The sequence below is a fragment of the Lichenostomus cassidix genome, chromosome 1, assembly GCF_008360975.1.
Source record: "Lichenostomus cassidix isolate B80296 chromosome 1, HeHo_3.0, whole genome shotgun sequence".
Classification (NCBI taxonomy): Eukaryota; Metazoa; Chordata; class Aves; order Passeriformes; family Meliphagidae; genus Lichenostomus; species Lichenostomus cassidix.
The window spans coordinates 113018199-113042347 of record NC_139479.1 but is presented as its reverse complement, the minus strand read 5'-3'; the positions used below and the strand labels follow the sequence as shown (position 1 = coordinate 113042347).

At 38.1% G+C, this 24149-nt stretch overlaps 1 long non-coding RNA gene across 2 annotated transcripts in view; it reads left to right on the top strand.

The window, feature by feature from the left end:
- The first annotated feature begins 1416 nt into the window (after positions 1–1416).
- The window catches only part of LOC146445596 (uncharacterized), a 43757-nt gene continuing 21024 nt past the window's right edge, over positions 1417–24149 (top strand). Inside the window, exons 1-2 of one of the 2 annotated variants that reach the window (XR_014855499.1) lie at positions 1417–1536; positions 19565–19695. This is a non-coding gene — a long non-coding RNA (uncharacterized LOC146445596). Of the gene's footprint in view, positions 1537–17469; positions 17560–19564; positions 19696–24149 lie in introns of those variants that run through there. The other variant, XR_014855500.1, reaches the window with a different exon arrangement.

Genomic DNA, 24149 nt, shown 5'->3' with positions numbered 1-24149 from the left:
AAAGGCAGAACAAAAAATTACAAAGCAATTACACTGTTTTATAAACCAAGAGAAACTCTGAAGTGTGAATGTGGACTTTTGGTATGAGGAATCTCTCTCTTGTGCTGTTGTGGACCGTAAAACTCCTTTGGATCCTTAGAAAATGAAATGATTTAATCTTCTTGCCCCAAGTATTGTCCTTTTTGTTTCTTAAAACTCTTAGAAAATATTCTTTCCCGGAAGAAAATGTATTTGTAAGTAATAAATGAACCCCTAACTGAAGATTTGCACATTAGCTTGTGAAGGTCCATATTTCTTTTGCATGGAGCTAATGGATTAAACATTTGACCTGACTGGAAATTAACAAATACCTAATTATTTTCTCTTAAATTGCACCAGACTGTCTATCTTCCCATTGGCAAATCTTGCTGGAATAAAATTGAATATGACTTAAAAATTACCACTTCTGCCACAGTACTGCTCATGGGGTGGTGGCAGTTTTAGTAACTTTGGATCAAGTTTATTACTGATATATTTCAGTTGAAGTTGAAGAATGACTAAAAATATTTAATAAACCTGGTAAAATTAAGGGTATATTTATTGAAAATCAAAGACATGCAGTCATTTTACTTTAGAGATTTTTTTTTAAACTTAAAAATATTTTGTCATGATGAGTAAAAATTTTTCTCCACAATTTTAGTCTTTTTATTCCAGTGTTACTACAAATAGGTAAAGAAAGATATAAGAACAGCTTTTCTGTAAGAACCAAAATTACTAATTACTGAGACATGTTTTTTTGTTGTGGAACACTCATTTTAATGCTTTCTAATTTGGAAATAAACCTTTAATTTTCATACTGGTTTTAGATACACATGTATCTCTCAACAAAGGTTTAAAAAATGTAACGAAAAAAAGATATTTTATTCTTTCAGCGAAAAATTTCTTCAGAATAGTTGCATTCTAACAACTATTTCATTTGTATGAAGAGCTCATGTTTTTAAAATGGAAAACTGTTTTGTGGTTTTTTTGTGTTTTTTTTTTTTTTTTATTCCAGAAGGTATCCCACCAGCTCTTGTACCAGACATGAATTCAAAGTTTTGAGGAAACAAATATTCTTATGGAAGGTTAATTGTAATAGTGAGCTGTTGAAGTAATTTGAATCATGTAGGTACTTTGGAAATAGGCCCCCAGTATTTAAAAACCAAACCATGCTTTTACCTGTACTTTTTCTGGATGTAGCAAAGTTTCCACATAGCTTTAATTTCCTTGTACTACTATGAAAATTATCCTCCTGTAGCTTAATTTATGACAATATTTATAGTGCATGCACTTGCATATCCTACAGAAAATCAATATAATCATGCCATGAGACTGCATCATAATAGATTTCTTAGATTACTACCATTTAATATCACAACATTTTTATGTGCTGTCAGATTTTTTCCCCCCTCTATGGTATAGAAGGGGAGAACTAAGGAAGGAAAGAATTACTAACCAGAAGACTTCTGGATTTAAGTCAACTTTGGGGAAGAAGTGAGGTATTTTGATCTGTAAAAGGTAGGTGAATTTCAATCACTTGGATTTACCTGACAGGCTGTTGAAATTAATGACTCCATGAAAACATTTCAGACTGTTTGAATTAATGCTTTCATTAAGGAGTGTGAATCTGTTGCTTTTTTTATAGCAAAGGTGTTATTTAAAAAGACAAGGAGTCAAATTCAGTGTCTTTGATTTCAGAAAGAAATCTGCTTACATCTGAATTTGAAATTACACTTGAACCTGTGGGTAGAAAGAAACATGAATTTTTCTTTTTTACTGGCATAAATGGAAATTGCTTGTTGTGTTGCCAATTCCTGCTTTTTAGATGTACTTCCTAATGTAACAATTTTAGATATAACCCATATCAACCACACTGTGGACAGCTGCTTTTTGTGTGCAATTACTGTATGAACAGAGACAAAAAGGCAGGAAAATAGACAAATATTCTGCATCCAAAGAGCTGTTCTTTGCTAGAGCACAACCTTTGCCTGGAGCCATCTAGAGGAGGCACATTTTTTATTTTTCCCAGCCTTTAAAAGGGCAGGAAACACCCAGGAGAAGCTGGAATGGTGCTCTCCCCACCCTCTGTCAGCTCAGGGATTTGAGCCACCTCCCTGCTAGCAGGAGCACTCCCTGATGTTTTGATGTTTTGATGCTTTCGTGATTGCCACCAATTTCCTGCAGCCAAAACATGAATTTGTCATAACTCCGCGCCCGTGAAAAACTAATTGAAATAAATCGGCCGTGACCACTTAGGGCCAATTGTGACGCTCAGAAAAGGGGTAATGGAACATCATAATTAGGGGCTGTTTCACGGTGCTCACCTGAAGTTTTTGCACAGATTGGGGCCTGCTGGGCTGCTTAAGTAAGTATTTGCACGCTAACTAGGGATATTTGATCCACCTCAGTGTCAAGCGCTTCCATAAGTTTAAAAATTAAAGAAGCGGCGAGTCTCCGTTGGATTGCAGTCGGCAGTTTGATTCAGGTTTTATTATCAGCAATGGCTCTATAATAAGCATGAACTGTCCTCTCGGATTAGCTCTGCCTCAGCAGCTGCCCACTCTGCCTCTCCCTCCTCCCCTGCCTCTTGCTGGAAATGGAAGAGGCCATCTGCAGGTTTTTACTTGCTTTTCAGGCTCGAATTCGGGGATGGAAGAAAGGTGATGTACGTGCTCGTCTTCCCGCAGAGTGATCTTGCTTTCAGACCTGGAAAAAATCCTTCCCTGCCCTCCTGCCCTTCATTTTCTCCTCTGCACGCCCTGCGTGCTCTTAAAGGGATGGATTGCAGGATGGCAAATGTGGGACTAGGTGGACAAACGTGAAATTTAGCCTAATGGTTGAGCTTTTCTCAGTTGAGAACCAGTGGGATTTAACTGCTCTGTAAATAGCAGAGTGTGTTGTGATGATAAAGCTTTTCTAGATACAAACACAATCATTAAGCAGCTGCACGCTCTTGTTTATTTTGCAGGAATTGAACTTGACGTGCTCTTTTATCTCCCTTACAATTTAGTGGCTTATGACTACATTGATGAACATGAACTCTATAAAATATTTAAATACAATAATGAAAAGGCATTGCCTTTGTTTTAGTGCTTTCTACAATGTTAATAGATTAATTACCAGAGTGATTAATCTTTGGTGATCTCTCCTTGGTAGAGTCTGGAGGTTATTATTAATGGTCTCTTGTTATGAGTGTTTTGAGCTTGTTACATTGCTCAGCGAGTCCAAAAAAATCCTGGAAGAGCTCAAGTAAAGACTGGGAAAAACCCCTGCTTCAACAGAAATGAGATTTTAAAGCTCCCTGAAGCCACCATCCCTGAGTCTTCCCATGGCATAAGAGGGCTCTGAAGTCACTGGAGCGATGAACTCTTTCCAAATAGATTTATACACGAAATCTGTCAGGGAAAAGAAAATTTGGAAACGAATTTATCCATGAGAAAACATGGTTTGAAGTAAAATCTAGGCATTCATTGCATATTATGGTTTGCATTTAAACGTAACTTACATTAGGAATTCTCATGGCAAACAAGCTTTACAAATAGATCTACATCTTTTAACTCAGGCAAGAGATCACAAGGATTGAGTTCAATTTTTACTTTTTCACATGAGTGAAGTACAGGTAAAAACTGTCTCCTTTGGATCCTGAGGCGGATGATGAAAACACAGTTTTAACCTTCCAATTTATCTTTTTCATCTTTAAAGCCAGTGTTTCTAAAGAACAAGATGGAAGAGAAATATATATTCTTTGACACAATTATTTGACAGGAAATATGTAATATTTTACATTTTATTCATTACAAAATAATACAATTTAAGACTCTAGCCCATTTTTTTATGTGCATAGTTGGGTCTTTCTAAGGGAAAAAAGAAAAGTATTAATAATAAATTTAGGACAACTGCAAGATCACATTGGCTACTATAAACCATATTTTATTCTTGAATAGCAAAATGGGCATTCTCAAAAGAAAACCTATAATCAATGGACTGTGGAGTTAATTAAATAGATTATATAACATGGAGTTATAATTTGGAGGAGACAAAAGTGCTCGAAACCTAGACTTATATATATTAGCTTTTAACATCCAAGGATTTTAAACCCTACTTAGCTATCTACTGTTTAAAAATCAGGTCTTAATGTATGGATCACCAAAATACTTAGGAAATGTAAAAATAAGAGGAAGAAATGGAGGCCTTTATAATGTTGCATAGTATTCTAAACATCTTTCTATAGCTACAGAGCTCTTCCTGCTGTTCTTACTCAGAACAATAACGTCTCTTGAAAGCTGGGTAGGAGATGCCAAAACAGGGAAACAGCTTGGATTTAAGGAAGGCGTAAAAGGTATATTAAATGCTTTTAAAAAAGCAACAAAACAGAGTAAATTGCCTTGGAAGTTGATCTATTGCTCGTGTATATTATGGCTGTTTAAAGAATGAGAAGTCAGGAGCCCCTTAATATGCTGTGAAAGCTTTGGACTCTGCTTGATGCAATTATTGGTGTTCTAAAATGTATTTGCTTTCAGGATACCCCATGCAGCAGGCTGGAGAACCATCAGTCATTTCTCACCACACTAATGCTCTGTGGTAACTTTGTTCCTACAGCTTCTGGACCAACTTGGAATGAATGAACTGGAGGCTGATATGAATCCTGTTCCATTAATTTTGATTTTGTCCTTGTAGCTCCTTTTAAATTTTTTTTTCTGTCAAAAATACGTGACTAGGGAAATTGATGCTGTATCCTCTGAAATAATAGCAGATGCTTTGTTTAATTTCCAAATTAGGCAGTATTTTTTTTTTTTTTTTTGTTTTATTGCATGTGCTAATGGTGTTTAAGGGTGGGGGTTTATTTGGAAAAGCAAGGCAGGCAAGGCAAATAGTGTAGAGTGCCATGCCTGTCTTGCTGAACTCTCCCTGGTTTACTGCATTATTAAATATTGCATAAATTATTCAATGTCCTTTATATCAAACAAATATTTTTTTTTGCGAGCAGGATTGTGTGAACAAACGGGTATTAAGCAAAACCCCCAGACAGAAATGAAATGGGGCTTTTTTTTCATTCCTTTGGTAAAGAATCAATGCTCTCTGCTTGTTTTATTTTTCTTTTTAATATCACTCAAACAGTGAAAAGGAAAACAATAGTGGCAATTATGCGAACTGCTCTCTTTTTGTGTGATATTAAAATACTCCCTTTCTGCAGCAGCCAGCAGCTGGTACAGAACACGACACTGAGTGCAGAGGGAAAGGCAAATGCAGCACATGGTCTGGGCTGAGTTTCTGCCCTCCGTGGCAGCTGAGTTTCCATCACACTGATGGGTTTGGTGTTTTGGAAGCCACTTAGGAGTGAAACCTGATGGAATGGCAACAAAATCTGCTGCAGAGGAGAGATGCCTTGCTGGGAGAAGGAGATAACACCACACAAGTTACAACCATGCCTATGGATTCAACCACAAGCATCTAAAAGCCAAACACTACATAATTTTTTTTTTCCAAATTTTGCTTTTTAATCTCTTTGTGAAGGGCACCTCAGGCATCTCAGGAACCTTCCCCATGGGAACAGTCCCATTATATGCATGAAGGTGACACCCTTGGGGTATCATTTTTATGTGCAAAAATACCAGCTGGTTCAGGTCCTCAAAAGAGGCTGTTGGAGAGGGTCTGGAAATGGGGAGGCACGTGGAGATGGGGGATGGAGGGGAATAAAAAAAGGCACAGTATGGGAAAAAAGAAAAGCTTTTATTGCACAGGCAAGGTGGCTGGTGGGGGTGGAAGGGTTTTCTGTTTTGTTTTGCTTTTTTTAAACCAAGGGGAAGGTTCCCTGTAAGAGCTCTTGCTCTGAATATTGCGTGGTCAGATTAGCCATGCTGCTCTGAGCAGTTTAAGGACGTCTGGGAACTTGGAATTACCTTGCTCTGCCTCCCCCCAGCCACAGCAGCAGCCAAGAGCTGAGCTAAAGAGCAGAGAATTGTGCAGCCAGAGAGGAATAAATGCCCCTAATTGTAGAATGAGGAGTTGTGAATGCATTGCTGAGGTTTGTGCATCTTTCCCTTTCCAATAACTGGGAAAGTGTAGGAAGGAGGACTTGGGCTGGGGAGTGAGAGGTCAGGGAGTAGGGAAGCTCCAGGCTTCGTGGCTCAGTTTTGTTCCTCAGAGTGTCACAAATAAGGGGGTCAGGGAAGGGAATTCCCATGCCTGGTCTGAGGAGAGCTGGGAAGGAAGAAAGGATTTATTCAGCATCTGTCAGGTTTTCTTTACAAAGGTTTTGGCTTTACAAAGGGCAAACCTCTGACTAGTGGAAAGCAGTTTGCATGTTCACTCACTGCTCGATACAGAGACAATCTGATTTTCATTTTCGTGATTCTTTTTTGGTTTGTTTTTCGTGGCGGGGAGTTGGATTTGCCTTAAGCACATCCCTGTTCTCCAGTGCGTGTATCCATTTTGCTCTGGTTTCTCCTTGGAGATGCCTGGATTCAGTTTGTTTTCAGCCTGTGAAAACACGTGGGGTGGATTTTGTCACTTGGCCTCAGCCTGCCCTGCCCTGCACGCGATATTCTGGAAACCTTGGATAGCAGCATCTACTTTATTGGTGCCCAGAGGTGAAAATGAAGTGGTATTTACACATCACAGGCTGCTCCCGCATCCACAGCTTTTCCAATTGCATCTTAGAAAAATAAATACTCGAGTGCGACATGCTATTTGATTTCTGAGCAAGGGAGTTGCTGTTGTTGCTGTTATCCACAAAGTCAGACTGTACAAAGGGAATTGTTTATAATTATTTACTCTGCTGCAGCAACATCCATGGGGTGTGAGCAGGAAGGGGCACCCTCTCTGCTTCGTGTAGTGTAAACAGAGGAAATCATACTTCTGGCTACTGGGAAGTTTACAGCCTTAAACTCTTTCTTCTTTAATCCTAAATCTAGGCTGTAATCAGCCATTTCTCTGGCAGAGAATTTTTCTTTCCATGCAAACTTAAATGCTAGTATTGCCTCAGCCAGTTAAGTTTTAAAATATTGGATTCCTCTGTGTGTGATTTGAGATATAATGTGGGACAGAATGAAAGGGTGCACGATGAAGGGATCGGGGCAGCACTTTAAAACATAATGAGAAGATGCTGCTTAGGAACTTAATGAAATTTCATTTTCATGGACACTGTTCAACACATCAAAAATTAAATAATTTGCGTTAGATTGCTAACTGGACAATGCTGGACCTCCACTGTGCAAAACTGTTCAAAATGTACTCAGAGAATTATTTTATTTGTGCTTTACTGCTCTGAAATCACCCTTGCTCTAGTCCCAAACTTCCATCTGCTCCTGATGATCTCCACTAGAGCCTTATTTGATTTCTAAGAGGAAGAGATTCATATTAAAACTATATGTAGAAGCAGGTTTTTTTTTTTTTGGAAGTTGTTGTAATTAATTTTTTTTGAGCTATAAGAAATCTTAAAGCACTGAGTTTTCTTCCTTTATGGGTTAATTACTGCAGTTGCTTTATAATTTTCTCACAAATGATACTTATTTCAAAGAATACACTGGTTTAGGAGGTATAGTTTAAAATGCATATTATAAAAATTCTGGTGTCTAGTATTTATTGTTTCTTTTTATCTCAAATGTCACTTTTCCCCTTGGAATTCCTACATACAGGTTTCCTTTTTAAATGCATGATGTTAAACTTCCGTAATAACAATTAGTATTTCTCTTCGTTTTGCATATTTGTTTTTTTTATTTGTATCTCAAATTTCTGCTCTTGCTAGACTTTGTTATTTGAGAGTGTGAAAGTTCAGTGCCTGATTGTTTTCCCCATTTTTAAAAGGGATATATCCTAAATGAGATTCTATTGTAAATCTGTGGGCTTTTTTGTTATACAAAAAAAGGCAGACTCTTAAAATTATAATCTATTGATACAGAATGTTGTCCTCCAAATATTTTTTGGTTTGGGTAGTGACGTGAAAATGGGAAAATACATTCGAAATTAATTAGTCTTGATAATATAGCACGTTTAGTTTAATAATTTTTCCACTCCCTTGTTGCTGTTTATTATTTACTTTACAACCGCAATTTTATCAAGAGACAATTTCTGGCATACTTTCCTTTACAGAAATTCACTGTATTTTAGATTTGTCCTGAAGACCAAGGGGAATAAGTAATGATCTTCAGGAATTTGTTATAATTACATTATATCCACATGAGCACCAAAAGAATTTAGCATGATTAATGCTATTATAAGGCATAGAAGGGTCAGGAGCAATAGTTTGCTCCTGCACTAAAAACAATTAAGCACTTGCACAAGAAGAAGTTCAAAAATGCAAACTAATTTTTTAAAAAAATACAGAGTTGAGAAAATAGAAATAGTTGTTTTATTAACTACTTATGAGAGACTTAATAGCAAATCCTGACAAGTGGGATTTAGTTTTGCTGCGGATAAAAGCTGACAAGTGGAATAAACTTGCAGGGAATTGTAGAGAGTGTTTTCTTCTCCATTTTAAATGTTAATTAAAGCACTCAGCATTTACGCCCCTATATTCTATCAGATCAGATATTACCTATCAGCCCACAATAAAATAATGCAATTTATGTTCAAAATAATATCTGTTTTGGTAATCCCCTGGATTTATCCTGGCTCTGGGAAGGTGGAATGGAGTTCAGCGCTACCCATTTTTAAGGCTTTTCTGTGCAAATAAAAGGATGACAGATACTAAAACAAAGTCTCGTGTTAAAAAAAGCTCCTAACACCAGCAATCTCATGAAAATTATGTGTAGAAAAGCCAAGCTGTGATGCAAGCCTCAGCAGGATTTAGGACAATGTGAACAAAGTTGCAATTTTTCTTGTGAAATTCTGGTCTATCCCTAATTTTTACCCCTCTATGAGAGGTTGCCAAGGTCAGAGCTACATTAAGCACTAGCCTGTGTATTCTCTTGATGTGTTGCTCCTGATTAGGAGCAGCACATCAGGATAATTTGTTTTAGTAGGGGCTGGAGTTTGTCCCCTGGTGCATTTCTTCTGCAGATTCGTGTGCAAATGTTGAAGGAGAACAAATGTTATTCTGTGGCAGTGTGGAGTGAAATATCTTTTCTTGCTTCAGTTGTCCATAGTCCAGGGACTCTGTAATTATCATTAAGGTTTTGTTTGTTTGTGAATTTTACATCTTCAATGGACAAAATGTTTAAATAGGTATTTATTTTTCTGCGGTTAACACATTGAAGTAGGTTCATTCTTTCTTTTTCTGGTTGGGGGGTGCAGGTAGAAGAAGAATGAATTTCATTATCTATTCATTTAAGTGTGATTTCGTCTAATTGCTGGGGTGATTAGTATACCTAGCTTTTATAACACCATAAAATGAAATATTGTGACTGAGACTGTATGTTTAACTGTGGTTTATTCGCTTCACTAACAATTAGAAGCCAAGTTCTTTGTACCTCATTTAGCTTTACTGCTAGCTAAGGAACTGAGGGGAATTTGCTCTGCAATAACTGTGAAACTGGCTAGGATTATTTCCTTGTGCTATGGGAAATGTCTTTACAAGTTATTTTTAGTTAATGATAGCCAAACCGCAGTGAAAATCATGGACTGAATTTCACTATCATTGTGATTAAACATAACCTTGTTTATGTTTTAGGCTGGTATTTCTCTTTCACTCTGTTCCCGCTTGGTGCTGTCTGCTGATTATATTTGCTTCCCCCCTATTGTCTAATAGCTCTTGTATTTGCACGTTTAGTTTTCTCCATCCCAATATAACATTAAAAACTCCTTCCTTTCTTAAAAAATTAAGTATCTGGTTTGGATATGACAGGGTTGGAAGTGACAGGCGGGATTTGACCTGGAATTCCAGCAAGGGGATGGGGAAAAGAGAAGGGAATCTGGAACACTGTTTCGGAGTCATGTTTTTAACCTGCTTCTTTGAGAAATCCATCAGGAGAAAGATGATTTTTGATTCTCGTAGCTTAACACATCATCTGCATGTATGAGCATATTTCTGCATCTGCTGGGGGAAGCCAGGCTGAATATGTTGTGTTTATTATCAGGAGCTCCAAGGGGCTGTGCAGTGAGATTGCTGTTGGAATGGTGCAGGAGAGTGCTGGTTTTCATACATGTGAAACTGTTTTTTAGCCCAGTGTGCTGAACTCTGAATGACCATGTGAGTTTGGTAAATACTGCTTTGCATTCCATGCATTTTGCACAGTGCATCTCCTTCTGACAACATGCTTGGGGCAGCGATGGGTTTTATATATAAGTGGAGAATTTATTTCTTTGGAAGTTACATTACCTGGATGTAATAATAATATAGTAGATACAATATCTGCATTAAATGAGTTTTCCTGGCAGTTTGAAAAACATTGGTTTAATATAGGAAGAGTTCCATTGTGATTATTTTTCTTTTTCTGCTTCTCAAATGTTGTCACAAGGGTGGCTGGTGCCAACACATGAGATGAGCATTTACCTGACGGTCTTTGCAACTCAGCTGCTCATTAGAAAAATATGAAAGGCGACAGCTTTGTTACATCACCACTTCAGAACGACCACAAATTATACATCAACTTTGCTTAGTTATTCTGCACCCTTTAATTTGTTAAATTGTCGCTTGTAGAAACGGAGCTTGAAGTTGTTTGAGGTTGGGGGTGAGGGGGTTTGATGTCTGTCGCCTCCACACCTCCAATTTGGATAATGCATGCATTTACCTTACGTGCTTCTGCGTGCCTGAGGCTCCTGCATATTTAAAGGCTGGGTATTCAGGGATTATCTGTCGTGCTTTTCCTTTTTGTTTTGATCACGCAACCAGAGGAGAGCAGCCCACAGAACCAGAGGAGAAGGGTGGGTGGGGCTCTCTTCCCGTTGTATTTTTTTATTTTTATTTTTCCCTTCACCAAAGCTTCGCTCCTGTCTCATGCTCTGAGACTGGGAGGAGGAAAAGATACCAGGCTGAGTGTGCAACTTTATAAATCGTGTGTCTGTGGAATATTTGCTTGTTTACACGCACAAGGAGTTTGGCTTAAAGGCACAATATTTCTTCTCACCCCAGGAAATCATACAGGCAGCACGTGAAAGTCAAAACAGCGCTGAGAACCACTGCCAGGTGCTGGAAAAGAAAGAAAAATTAAAACTAGAATTAACATTCAAGCAAAGCCACAATTACCAAGTGACTTATGAGGCACCAGTTGATTAAAATTTCATGTTTATATTTGACAAAATTGAGAATTATCTTTATTTTTCTAGGAAAGCTAGGAGAAATGGCAGGAGCAGAGTGGTACATGGCATCACTTGTTTAGCTCTTCATTGTACATTTGTTCCTCTGCTCCTTAAGTCCAATGAAATTAAAACTGTTATATAATTAATTAAAAAGGTGCTGTATATATTTTGTTTCATAGCCGTGGTACCTCTCCTCATTTACCCACAGAGAACAGAAGGTATAGTGGTAGAATAAGCTGCAAGGGTCAGAGAACAGGAATATTCTGCTACATAACTTAACTAAGCCCCAGGTTGGAGAAAAAAAAAATGAAGTTCCACTTTCTGATGACTCTCTGGCGCTTGTTTTCAGTTTAGATGACTTTAATTTTCTTTTTCAAACGAATGTAACTGAATTCAAAGCAAGAAGTGTCTTTGGTCTTTTTTTCTCCCCAGTGTGAAATCCTTAATCCCATTTTAAATAGCAGCAGCCTTAATGGCAGTTAATAGCAATTACTGCATGTGTACTTTGATTCAGAAAAACACCAGACATTTAGGGACTGGTATCACACCCGTAGTGTTCTGTGTTGTAAATTATTTGCAGATGAGGTTAATTGAGCCATCTCAATCCATAGCTTTAATTCTGACATGAAGGTCAGGAATTGAATCATAAACCTGTGCAGTAATAATCAACATATACTCTTTAAAGAATAACCCTGATGAAACTCTGTGTGAAATAAACAGTTGTGTTTCTCAAAGCCTGCTCTGAAGTAACCATGGTGTAGTTTATAGTAACAAAAATATTATTTTACTACAAATACACATGTATTTTCATATATTAATGGATATGCTAATTTACACTAAATTATTTTTATTTAATGTTTCATCTTAGAAAAAAAAGTTGGATTATTATAGGATTTTCTTAGATGTAATTGTAATTTCAAAACCATACAGAAACTAAGTGTAGAGAATTAAAAGTGGGACTTTTGTTTAGTTCTCCTTGATTTGCCAAAAAAAAGTTATAATAATTGCAGCAAGTGGTCTGTAATGCAATGGAAGTAAATGAAGCCAATTTTGATAGTTTCCAATATGAAATTAGATTTAATGTGACTCTCCCAGCACTGTATCCACCATGAAAATTTGAATGATGTACTTGTGGCTTTGAAAGAATTCAGGATAGGAAACAAAAGAACTAAGGAGTAATGGAAGCAATTCATTCCTCTTTCTAAATATGTTTCACTTTAGAAATACTTTGTGAGCTCCTCACAATATTCAAGCTGTGTGGCACGATCTAATTTGAACTATAAAATATTTAGAGTTTCTGAGATTTGAGAGGGAAAAATATAGCAAATAATCAAATAATCTCATTTTATTGAATGATGGTGAATAGAATAAATGAAGTAGAGGTTGAATTTCATTAAGCTTGAACAATGAAAAGAACCAATACAAGGGGACATGAATTGGTGACCTTGTAGTATCTGTATTAATTAAAAACACTTTGTAATTGCAGTGAAATCCATATATGGGGCACACACTAACAAGCATCATAGTTTAAAGAAATGAGGTTTATAGAAAACACTTAAACTCTGAATATAGTTCACATATATAAGAAATATGAAGCGGTAATCTATAGCCCAGTAAACATCTTTGGAGGAAAGTGCCTTTTAAAATTCTGTTTTACTTGTGGAAAAATCCAAATCCTTGCATTTTCAGGAAAAAAGACACAGTATTAGCACATTGGGGATATTTTTCAGTGCAAGGTTAGAGAAATAAAAAGCAATTTTCTTTTTTCGTTATGAAAGCATGAAACGTGTGGTTGTGTAGCACAAAGGACATTGGCTAATCAGTTATTCTGCATTTAAATATGGGTTTAAATGAGATTAGGAATCCAGACTGTGCAAGAGATTCCCAAATCCAGAGGTCAGAAAACATTCTAATGAAATAAGGGGAAGTATTCACGAAAGCTTATCTGCATTCAACATTCAATTCTCCTCAAAGAAATCCTTCCACCAAAATACTTTTGGCCATGTGATTTTCTGTCAGACTACCTGTTGATTTTGAAATAATCCAAATCTGTTGTGGAAAAATATGAATTAATTGTAAATCTGAGAAGTGATTTAAATGGGAAACCTTTGGAATTGTTGGTTGGACTTGGTATGTTGTATTTAAATGTCATTCCATTCTCTTTGACACTGGGATGAAGCAGAACAAGTCTGACTCCTGTAGGGTCTTGGTGATACAGAAATATGTGGAGAGAGAGAGTTCATCCTGGTTGGTTGGATCCTCTGCAGGAATAAAAATAGCCCAAACCATATTAACCAGATCTTCAGTATTATGTTAAAATGGTGATTTGAGGTTGATCCTGGGAGCTTTCCTAAGTTTCTTGGAATGTTTCCCTTCTCAGGAAGAATCGAAGAACATAGGATAGGTTAGTGCAGGTAGCTCTGCTGAGACTGAGGGATGCACAGCTCTTCCTAAAGGGGAAGCCTGCTTTCTCACTTTATCAACACAAAAGCTAATTAACTTGAACTTTTTAAACTTTTCCAATGAAAATTCTGTTGAAAAATGGGAATTTACGGAAGCACAGATATTTTGTAGACAAATAGAAATCTGTTAACATGCAACATTCATGTACAATGTTTTTCTGGTTTTGAGCCATTTCATTTGAAATTTTAAAATTATGTTTTGAAACTGCTAATTATTTCATTCTGAAGTAACAACTTAAAAACTTCAACTGGGATTTTGAAAAAAATCCTACTTGATATTAAATCAGCCTAACAACCATAGGGTTTTTGCTTTGTCGTTTAGTTAGGGTTTCTTTGACAAGTCTATGAATAAGTCCTGAAAACTGTGGAATAAATCTATAGGATGTCCTATAATGTGGCACAAACAAAGGTCTGATAACCATAATAAAACGAATTTCAGAGCTAAGCATGTGTGGCTATAGCTATAGCAGATAGCCAGACAATTTCTCCCAGCATGGCTTTTCCAAGCGGGAGAGAGTCATGGATATAATAGAAGAGAAAAACATCATTTTTTCATTTTGTCTTTCACTTTTCCTGAAGATGAAATATTTACTTTACATATTCATCTACAATTTTGAAGGAAACATTTTTTTCCAAGAAATTCTTCTGCAAAAATTTCTGCTTCAGTTAAGGAAAAAATCATTTGTGAAATACAGTTTCCACCAGTGTGGAATATCTTTTCTTAGTCAGCATAGAGGAATTGTGGTTAAAAATCAGACCAAACCAAAGGTCTGACAGAACAATATATCACATTCAGGAAGATCACAGAACGATAAATTCAGAATGGTTAAACATGTGAGGAAGAGTAATTACTCCAATAAATGTCTAATTGTTGATGATCAGACATTATCACACGTAACACAAAAATGGTGGTGTTGATGGCTTTGGTTTCCTCCAGGACAAGAAGCAGAGCTTGTCACACTCCTGGAGTGGGAGTTGGTGAATCCATGGGATCTCCAAGGGGTTTTGTGGGAAGGATGTCCCCATTGGGAGTTTGGGACAGCTGCCTCCAGCAGTCGTGAGGGAGGATGTAAAGGCAATACAGAGATATTTCCCAAAGAAACCTCCCTTCCCCCCAGCTTTGCCTTGGGAATGAGATGTCATCCATAGCTGAGCCTGCACCAATTGTGCTTTTATGAGCAATTAAATAATTAACCACTTTGACATCTAAATCATATTTGCTCGGCATCTGAGTTAACCCCTTGCTGAGACCTCCAGCAAAATCCCACTTCTCGCAGCCAATCCCTTAGAATTGGGCAATCCCTTAGAATTTCTGGTGCAGTTCTGAGGTTTCACATCCATGTTTGCTTTCCTGGTGTTACACCTGGAGATTCAGGAGTTGATTCTGCAATAAATTTAGCACTTTATGCAATCCAGTGAGATGCTTTAACATCAAAGTCAATGACGCTGTTTTTGCACTTGAAGGGAAATGTGTCCTTAAGCAAAATGCTAACTGGATCACCTTCCTCACGGGCTTTTTGCTTCTTCCTTCCTAAGTAAAATCATATTAGATTTTCCACAAGAGTCAGTGCCTATTTGAGAAATGTACTTAGGCTGTTTGTTTGACTCTATTTAATAGCAGAATGTTTGGGGATTTTGGGGTTGTGGGAGTTTTGTGTCTTTTTTCTTTATTTTTTTTTTTTAATTTTTGTGGTGCTTAAATTTTTTTTCTGCTATTTTTAAAGCAAAAAAATGGGAGTGTGATTTATTTAAGTCGCAGCAAGGACAGCATCTCTTTGTATTTCAGTAGGCCCTCATTCATTCAGCTTTTGTAATAGCAAAAAGCTCAGAGCTCAGGAATCAAGCGATGGTGATGTATCAGCTCACTTGCTTTTTACATCTCCTTAACTGATGAAAGTCATGTCATCTCTGTTGTTCCAAGGCATCTTAAATGTTAAAAATAGTGTTGTGATCCTTTCAAATCATAGCTTGTCCCCCAATAGGAGCTTAAAGAAGAGAAATCCTTCCCTTGGCTTTCCCTCAGCATTTATCTCAGCAGTGCAGGCTCCAATCAGGAAATAAACTCAGATCCAATTAGCTTTATCACTTAATTAGAGATGTATTCTTGGATTTCTGCTTTACTGACCTCACTGCTATTGAAATGAAATTATTTAACTTTTGAAAAAAACCTTTGCAAATTCGCAGCTCTCCATTCATCAGATTGTTCCATTCCATGCCACTCAACTAGTTGCTTGTTTGACTGCAGAAATAACAGCGTTATAACCATGCTTGAGTAGATGCTGCTTTAATCAGCTCTAGGGATTCAGTTCTTCATTCTCTGTCTCTCTTCCTGTCTCTCAAATCCCTATCTGTGGACATTTCCTCCCTTCCCTCCAGTTCTGATGAATAAAAAGCACTCATAAAGATCAAAATACTTTGAGAAAGCACTGGTGAAACCACAAGGGCCTTGGGAGAGTCTTGCCCCTTTTTAGAAACACTGAATAACTCAGCAATGGTGGGGTTTCTTTGGGTGTTTTGGGGTCTTTTCCCCTCTAGTTTTGCGGGGTTTTTTTCCCTTGTGGCTCTCAAATTATTTTTATTAAGTGTTTTTTAGATAGGTTTAGAGAGTAAGCATTTTGGTTTGCTCCTTAAACTAATCCTGCCTGCTACAGAGCCCAAACTCTAACCTTGTGTTCTGAAGCCACCTTCCCAAGTGGAGCTTTTTTAGGTTTGTGTCTTAAGAAAACCAAGTTTGATGTTGGTTTCTCCTTGGTGTGATGTTATTTATGGTTTAGTTTTTAATGTGAAGTGTTTGCTGAAGGTTTTGTCTGTATGTGTGTCCCTCATTATTTTGGCAGGCAGAGCAAAAGAATTTAAAAAAGAAAGTGCTACACAATCCTTTCACTTAGAAACTGCTTTTGGAGATTTGCATTCACAATTATCCTGGAATCATGGATGTACTCCAGGGTAGATTAGCATCTAATAGTGAGAGTTTAGGGGAATTAACCCTGTCATGATTGATTATAGAACAGTCTCTCAAATTCAATCAAATCTGACCACCAATTTTTTTTTGTTTGTTGTCCAAGCTGTGATTTTTAAGCTTGGATTGAGATCCAGCAATGCCTGGCTGTTAATCCAGGCTGTCCTGCTGCCCAGGCTTGACCTCTTGCTCCTTCCCATTGTCCTCCTTTCCTCCTCCTTGGCACAGAATTGACACTGCTTACCTTTCCTGACATGTGGTGCTGTGGTCAATTACGATTTGTAACCTCTCTGAAATATTTTGCTGACAGGATTTGGGGAAGCAGAGCTGCTGTTTTCTCAGCCTTGCATGTACAAACTCTGCTGTTTAAAAACCAGGATCTTTCAGCCAGCATTTAATGGAATATTTCTTTCATCTTTTAGACTAGTACAAACAGATCAGATCTTTGGTTTCATTATTCTGACTGGATATCATGTTAGGCTTTGAGTACTACTGAGGAGGTGACTTCAAATGCCATTTATTTTGCTGAATTCAGTGGGAGAAAAGCTATGGTACTGCATGATCTGTGTATTTTAAATTAATATGTTGTACAGCAAAAAATAGTTGTTTTCCCCAATTAAATTAAGGGCCAATGAGCTCAGAGCTGTGTCAGCTTGTGATTTACTGCTGATCCACTCTCTTTTTGTATTTTATTACAAATACTTTTATACTTGAACAATTTCAGTTCTTCTCCAGCATTAGAACAGGTCCATCCTTACACTGGAGGATATTTCATTAATTGCAGTTGTACCTTAATTATTATGTGTTCATTCATCATTCAGGACTTCGAAGTGTTTCTGTGTTTTGTCACCCAGGTTTGTAGCCAACCCTCAGAAGGGTCTGTCCTTGATGCTGTGGAAAGGGGAGCAAACTTTTTGTTACTGCTGGTGCTTCAGGAAAAAGGTAGGTGCGTGCAAATTCAGGGCAAAGTGTGAGAGGAGTGAGAGAGGGAACAGCAAGCTGGGGTGAATAATTCACTGAGCAATTAGGAGAATCTGAGGGCTGAAAGATGAGTCAACACCATGAACTGTTTTCCTTAGGCTCTGAGAGAAGCACCTGGGAGCCCTGGCGCCGTTCCTGACCAGGTCATGTTTGTCCTGCTGCTGCACCATCCAGCTCACAGTTATTTAATCCAGTTCAGAGAAAGGAAGTGAAACGTTTTAGCTGGTTTCCTAAGGAAATGAGGCTTAAGCAGTCACTCCACATGCCAAGTTTGACAGAATTTTATGGAAGTCAGCATCTGGGATCAGAAGAGAGACTCAGTTAGTGTTGATGCTAGCAGAAGCAAGGCAGGGGTCATCAGGATGCACAGAGCTGCATTGGTCACAATGCGTACTCCTTCTTGCCAAGGCAGTCAAAAAGCCCAGAATTTTGCACAGTACTGGAGAGAAAACTGAGTATTGAATGGGAAAAAGCAGCAGGGAAGGAGCTGGGATTATGGCAATCACAGAAAGGATGAGATGAGGCAGAAAATCATCAGGTTAGGCTGGGAGATTCATGAAAGGTATGAAGGTGCTGTGGTGGGGGTGACAGAAGACCTGAGACCGAACTCCATAGAAAAAATATTTTGTACATCTCCATATTCTGGAGCAATGTGCTTTTAAGTCCTGAGACAGGGTGAAAGAACAGGGGAACCAGTATTAGCTGATAATGTTCCTGCATGTATTGGGGAGCTGAGAGGAAAAGTTTTTTTCTTGGTGATGCTGAGGCCAGTTACTTGAAGAACCACAGGTTCAAGGTGCTTGAGGTCTGTTTCCAGGTTACTGTGGCATCTGCTTCAAAAAACTCTTCCATAACTGGAAAAATTAATCATCTGCAATTTTAGATCGGTCCATTTTATTTGTGAACTTGATCTCTCTTCTCCAAAGCACCATCTGCTGCAGCACCAGACTGATGTACACATCACTGCATTTCAGAGAGATGAGGAATTTGGCGTGAGGCAGCACAAGGAGATTGGAAAAGAATGCAGGGATGCATGGGGGACTGTGTGCAAGTCATGTGTGATGAAACATGCTGCCCTGGTAAATAGAGATGGCTCAAAGAAGTGAGAAGTCAGAGCTTCAAAGAGCAGAGAGAGTCCATGTGAGATAGGTGAAGGAAAGATGAGGGTTTCTGGGAGAGAGAGGGAGCAATTCTGGCAGCAAAGGCAGGCCTGAGTGGGTAATTGAAATCCACTGCCAGGGGATGAGGCTGAGCTCTCTGTAGTTCTGTTTCCTTGTGAGGTGACAGAAACAAATCTATTGAAGTCAGAGAACACATTTAAGTGCCTTTTGAATATTTTTCCGTTAATGACTCTCCTGGCAGTGCTTCAAAATCCATAAGCTTGTTGGTTTAAAGAGCTTTTTTATTAACACACTCTCCTTAATCACTTTCTGTTGTTCTCCTTCATAAGGGAGGGGTGGGGGGCAAGGCAAAAATATATGAATAAAAAACTCCTTGGTCTTTCTAAGGGGAAGAGGATTTGCCATCTGTGCAGGTGATAGATTAATTTGAAATATGATCTCTCAGCTCTATGGCAGTGTTGAACACCTTGATAGGACCCGACCATTTTACATATTCCGACTATTACAGGAAAATAATCCTTTTTTTCAGCTTCATGTGTTTGAAACAAGCAATTTAAGCAGTTCACCATGAAAGAAGGTATTTTAAAAATGGATGCATTGTTGAATAAAAAAAGAATTAATAACCTAGAGGTGAAGTCCATGTGCAACCGATTAAATGATCCATGATTTAGGCTGTGTTCTCAAGTTTTACACACCCAAACGTTGAACCTTAGACATGCAGTGTAATCAGCAGGTCCCCAAACGCGTAATAATGTTCTTCATAGGGTTCTTCTTCTTGTTTGCACAGCTGCCAGATGGTGTGTGCCATATCCCATTTCACCACGTTATTATTATTTCTGTCTCAGGGCTGGTGAGTGCTGCAGGCCGGATGGGATATTTCACACTCAGAGCTCGTCTGTGAGTTTGATCCACGTATTAACAAAGGCTGGATCTCTGCAAAGTCCCAGGCTGGGCAAGAACCTCGTTTGGGAAAAGTGTAGGTTCTTTGGGGCAGATGGTCTTAGTGCCTTAAGTGTCCTTAAACCTCCCACTAAGCTTAGCCCAGAGCCTGCCTTCCTCATCCTGACCAACCCTTCTAATCAAGTCTCTTCTTGCCCCAGTAAAAGTACTCACTGTCAAAATCTGTCCTGGAATCACAGAATAGTTTGTGTTGGAAGGGATGTTAGAGGGTGGAACCCCCTTTGCAGTGAGCATCTGCAGCCAGGTCGGGTTGCTCAGAGCCCCATCCAACAACAGTACTTTTAAACTTGATCTTGACATTTTCATATCTTAAAACTACCAGTTTCCTTCCTCACCTCTGAATTCCTTAATGACCTCTCTGTGTGTGGTGTCTGTAGCCCTTCAGGTTCTCCTCATGTTCTCTCCAAACCATCCTTTCCTATGTATTTCCTTGGAGCTGTCCTGCCTGCCACCCCTGCTGGTTTCCCCAGCACAGGTTTTATGGTGGCACCTTCATCTTGTTTCCATCTTCCCTCACCCTTTGCTTCTGGAGATCACCCCTCAGTTGCTTGTATGTCATCTTTGACTACACAGAAATGTGTAGTTTGACATGTTGCTTGTATGTCATCTTTGACTACACAGAAATAGGCTCCAGACCTTTCTCCCCAGATCCTAAATCCAAGCAGTCACATCTTCCCATCTTTTTTTTTTTTTTTTTGGTCTTAATTGCTACCACTGCAATCGGCTCATTTGAAGTGCTGTTGCTAAAATAATCCTCCATCACACTGATTGCATAAACTCCCTTTTTTCTTTGTATCATTGATTCTCCTTTCGTCTCCTTGAAGATTTCAGCTTGTAGCATCTGTGTGTTTTCTAAAGTAAGTCATTTTTTCATAGCCTGCATGTGTGGGGAGACACACAATAGTAAATGTGCACTGAACCAGAGGCAGAATCCACGAGGAGTCAAATGCACAAATTTCCCAGGAACAGGGAGAGAATGAGTGAATGAATGGTGTGGAAATCTGAGTATGGATGTTGGTGTCTTCTATTCCCATCTGTGTTGTAGGTGCTCTTTATGATCTTAGGGAATTAATTTTCCATCTCGGTGCGTGGTTTTCCTCCTGCACTACTTTGCTTCCACAGCCCAGTCCGAAGCGTAAGAGAGCATCCCAAAAGCAGGAATGAGCAATGTTTACAGCTTTCCATAGATGATTTTCTCAGTCTCTCCCTGGTGTGCCTGTCTGTGCGTGTCTGTGTGTGTGTTTGCTTTCACAGTCAAAAGCATTCTTGGCAAATGTAATCTCCAAGTGAAGAGAATGCTCCAGCTGTTTATCTATTATGCCTTTTGGCACCAGGGAGCCAAAAGTTGGACTCCACAATAAAGCAATCAGTTGCAAAGAATTTGGCCAGCTGTAATGGGAAAGGGAGAGAGCAGCTATTTAAAAATATCTATTCAGTAGATAAAAAAAATATATAAAGTATGTATCTTAGTTTCTGCATGATCAGGGTTTGTCCAACAGCTGAAGAAAACAACTCCCTGAAAGAGTTAGAAAGCAGATAATAACAAGGTACATTAGCCTAAGTAACAACTTTTTTTCCAGTGAACAATGAAAAAAAAGGACAAAAAGTGGATTTGGTATTGGTGTGGGCTGAGCCTTCTCTGAAAGTATGTAAGGCTGATTTCACCCTTCATCAGTTTCTTGTACAGATGCATGTCACCGCCAGTATTGAGCTGAGAGCATCTCACTTCATCTGCTCATTGCCATCAGATTTCAATATTTCTTCTTTGCATCCCCTGGGACAAAAGGGCACATTATTCCTTGCACCTTAAGTGGTAATTCTTTTACCAGCTTGTATGCTGACAGTGAAATGGGACCAATATTTAATATATCTTAGATGTAGTGTTAAAGTTTAGGCTCATTTTTCATCTGGTGCCAGTTTTGTTCTCTTCAAAGTCATTCCAGCAATTCTCATAGGATTGGTCTTTGACTTCCCATGTTGCATCCTCTTTTGTGTTTATAGGAGTGACAGGATTGTGCAGCCTAAGTCTCATGATATGAAGTAGAATTTAATAATCATAATTGCTGCCTTTCCCTCCTTCCCAGTACTTCCCATAAATTCTTATCCACAGTTTTCTACATAACTGGGGCAAATTACCGAATCATAGTGCCATAATCTGGTCCATATTTGTAGCCCTCTAAAAGGGCTAAATTTCCAGTTTTCAGGAAAATAAGGGGCTCTGCATCAGTACAGAAATTTCGCTTGGCAGATGTTTTATGAGCAGATGTGTGTGTTCACTTTCATGCACTTTTATAGTTGTAGCCATCCTGGGTGAGGCTGGGGGACAATTGAATGTGTACAATAGAAGGTGGCATTAAACAGTGAAAGAAAACCCTGAAAGAAGCAGGGATGAAAAAACTTTTCAATTTCCTTTATTTATTCCTTGGTCTCATGCTAATGCCAAATGTTCTCCTGAAATTACCTCTGCAGTTGTTCAAATTGCCAAGTGTTAATGAGAATTTGCAGTCAGGTGGGACTCAAGGAGACAACTTTACATTTGGAGCTGAGGTGTAGCTGCAGGATAAGTTTGAAAGATAACTTCTTCCCTCTATTTCCTTGTTGATTTTCCTGATTTTGGATCATAGAGTCACGTCTGGACTGGTATAGGTGCAAAGGTGCTGGGGAGGAATGTCTTCTGTGAAGAGAATCCAGAGTCTGCCCTGGGCAGATTTGGAAACCGAATAAGTAAATATATAAAAAATTATTGAGTTACTCAGGTCTGTTGTCCTGTGAATTGAAACAAAAATAAAACTTGACCCCTGGATTGTGCCAAAAAACCCCCAAAAATTAAAAGCACAAACTATCCCCAAGTACTGTTTAGGTTATCCTGTACAGCATTAGCACAAATGCACAGTCAGAACAGGCACAAATTTTTTCATATTGTGGTTTATTTTCCCCAGCCAGTAAGGTTTGCATTCATTAAAGGAATATTATGATGGCTTTTAGCTATTTTGCAACAACTCTCTTCATTCTGGGTAAGGATCCAAGCTTTAACTGAAGAGCAGAGGAATTAAAGAAGTTATTCATTGATGGAGCTTTAAAAGGAATATCTCCCTGAGTCCTGTTCCAGACAAAATTCGTATACACAAGAGTGTTATTGATTATTTTTGTATCACCAGAGAACTTGGAGCTCTGAATGGACCCTTACAAAGTGTGTGTGCAGGACAAGCTCTCTGGTTGGTTTTCCCTTACCTTAAATTGAATTATAATCCTAATTTCAATGTTTGTAGTTGTAGCTCTCTAAAAATAGTAACTGAACTTGAAATTACTGCTTTTTTTCTTGTGTATTTGCCAGTTCATGTTTGCTTCTGTTAGAAAAATACTCTGACAATCAAGGTGCTCTACCGGAATGCAGAACTCAGGGCAGAAAACTTCTGCTTTCACTCTCTAGTGCCTGTTTTTAAAATTCATTGACTTTTTGGGGTTTTTTTAGCATATATATACCAATACTGTATTCCTTAGAAGTGTCATGATTAATTTTTTTAATTAAGTGCAAGGTTTTAATAATTCCTTGTTATTAAAATAAAAAGAAATATCCTATACCACAGGAATATCGTTGGAAATTATGGAAAAGATGGAAAATGACCTTAATATGTGCAGGAGTTTTGTGGTTATCATGTTGCTTGTGAAGATGGCAAATTGAAGTTTTGGGGTTTTTTGTAATTGAAATTATTTTTTAATCTCAGTTTTGCCCAGAAAAAAATCAGTAATACACCATGGACTTTTCACTTTCACAGTAAAACAAGAAAAAAAGAAAAAAAATGCATTTAGAGGTTTTTCTAATAATTTGTTTTTGTTGGTAGATCTGTTTCTGATCAGTCACTTTCACATGCAGGTTCAAGTGTAACTTGCATGAATTGAATCTACAGATGCCTCAAAACAAAAGTTCTCTTTCCATCATTAGTAGGTTGGTTTTGTGATTTTGAAGTAGCCTGCCCGGCTGAAACTAAGCCTGGAACTGTTATTGTCTTTTCTGAGAACACTCAAAATGTCAGTAAACCCCACCAGTTGGAAACAAAGTAAAAAAAATAATGTTTTAATGTCGAAGTGATATAATACAATTTATCGCTCTTTGAATAAAAGCTAATATTTAATGTTTATGCTTTCAGACAGAGAAGTTGTTGTACTTCAAGACTGTGCAACTCACATAGCCAGTGCATCTCTTTTTAAGGAAAAAAAAAGTAAAAATCTTGCCATTTGGAAGGAAATATATTTACTTTGAACCATTATTTGACAGTTGAAAAATCTGTTCTTTTAAAAAAAAATTTTAGTATGATTTCACCCTAAGAGATGTTTCTAACTGGTATAGTAAGTACAAGTAGTTAAACATGTGGCATAAGCATGACTTCACAACATATTGAGAATTACCATAGTGGAATAATACAGCACTAAGCCCTGAGGACAAGCACTGTAGAAAATGGTAAGAAGAAT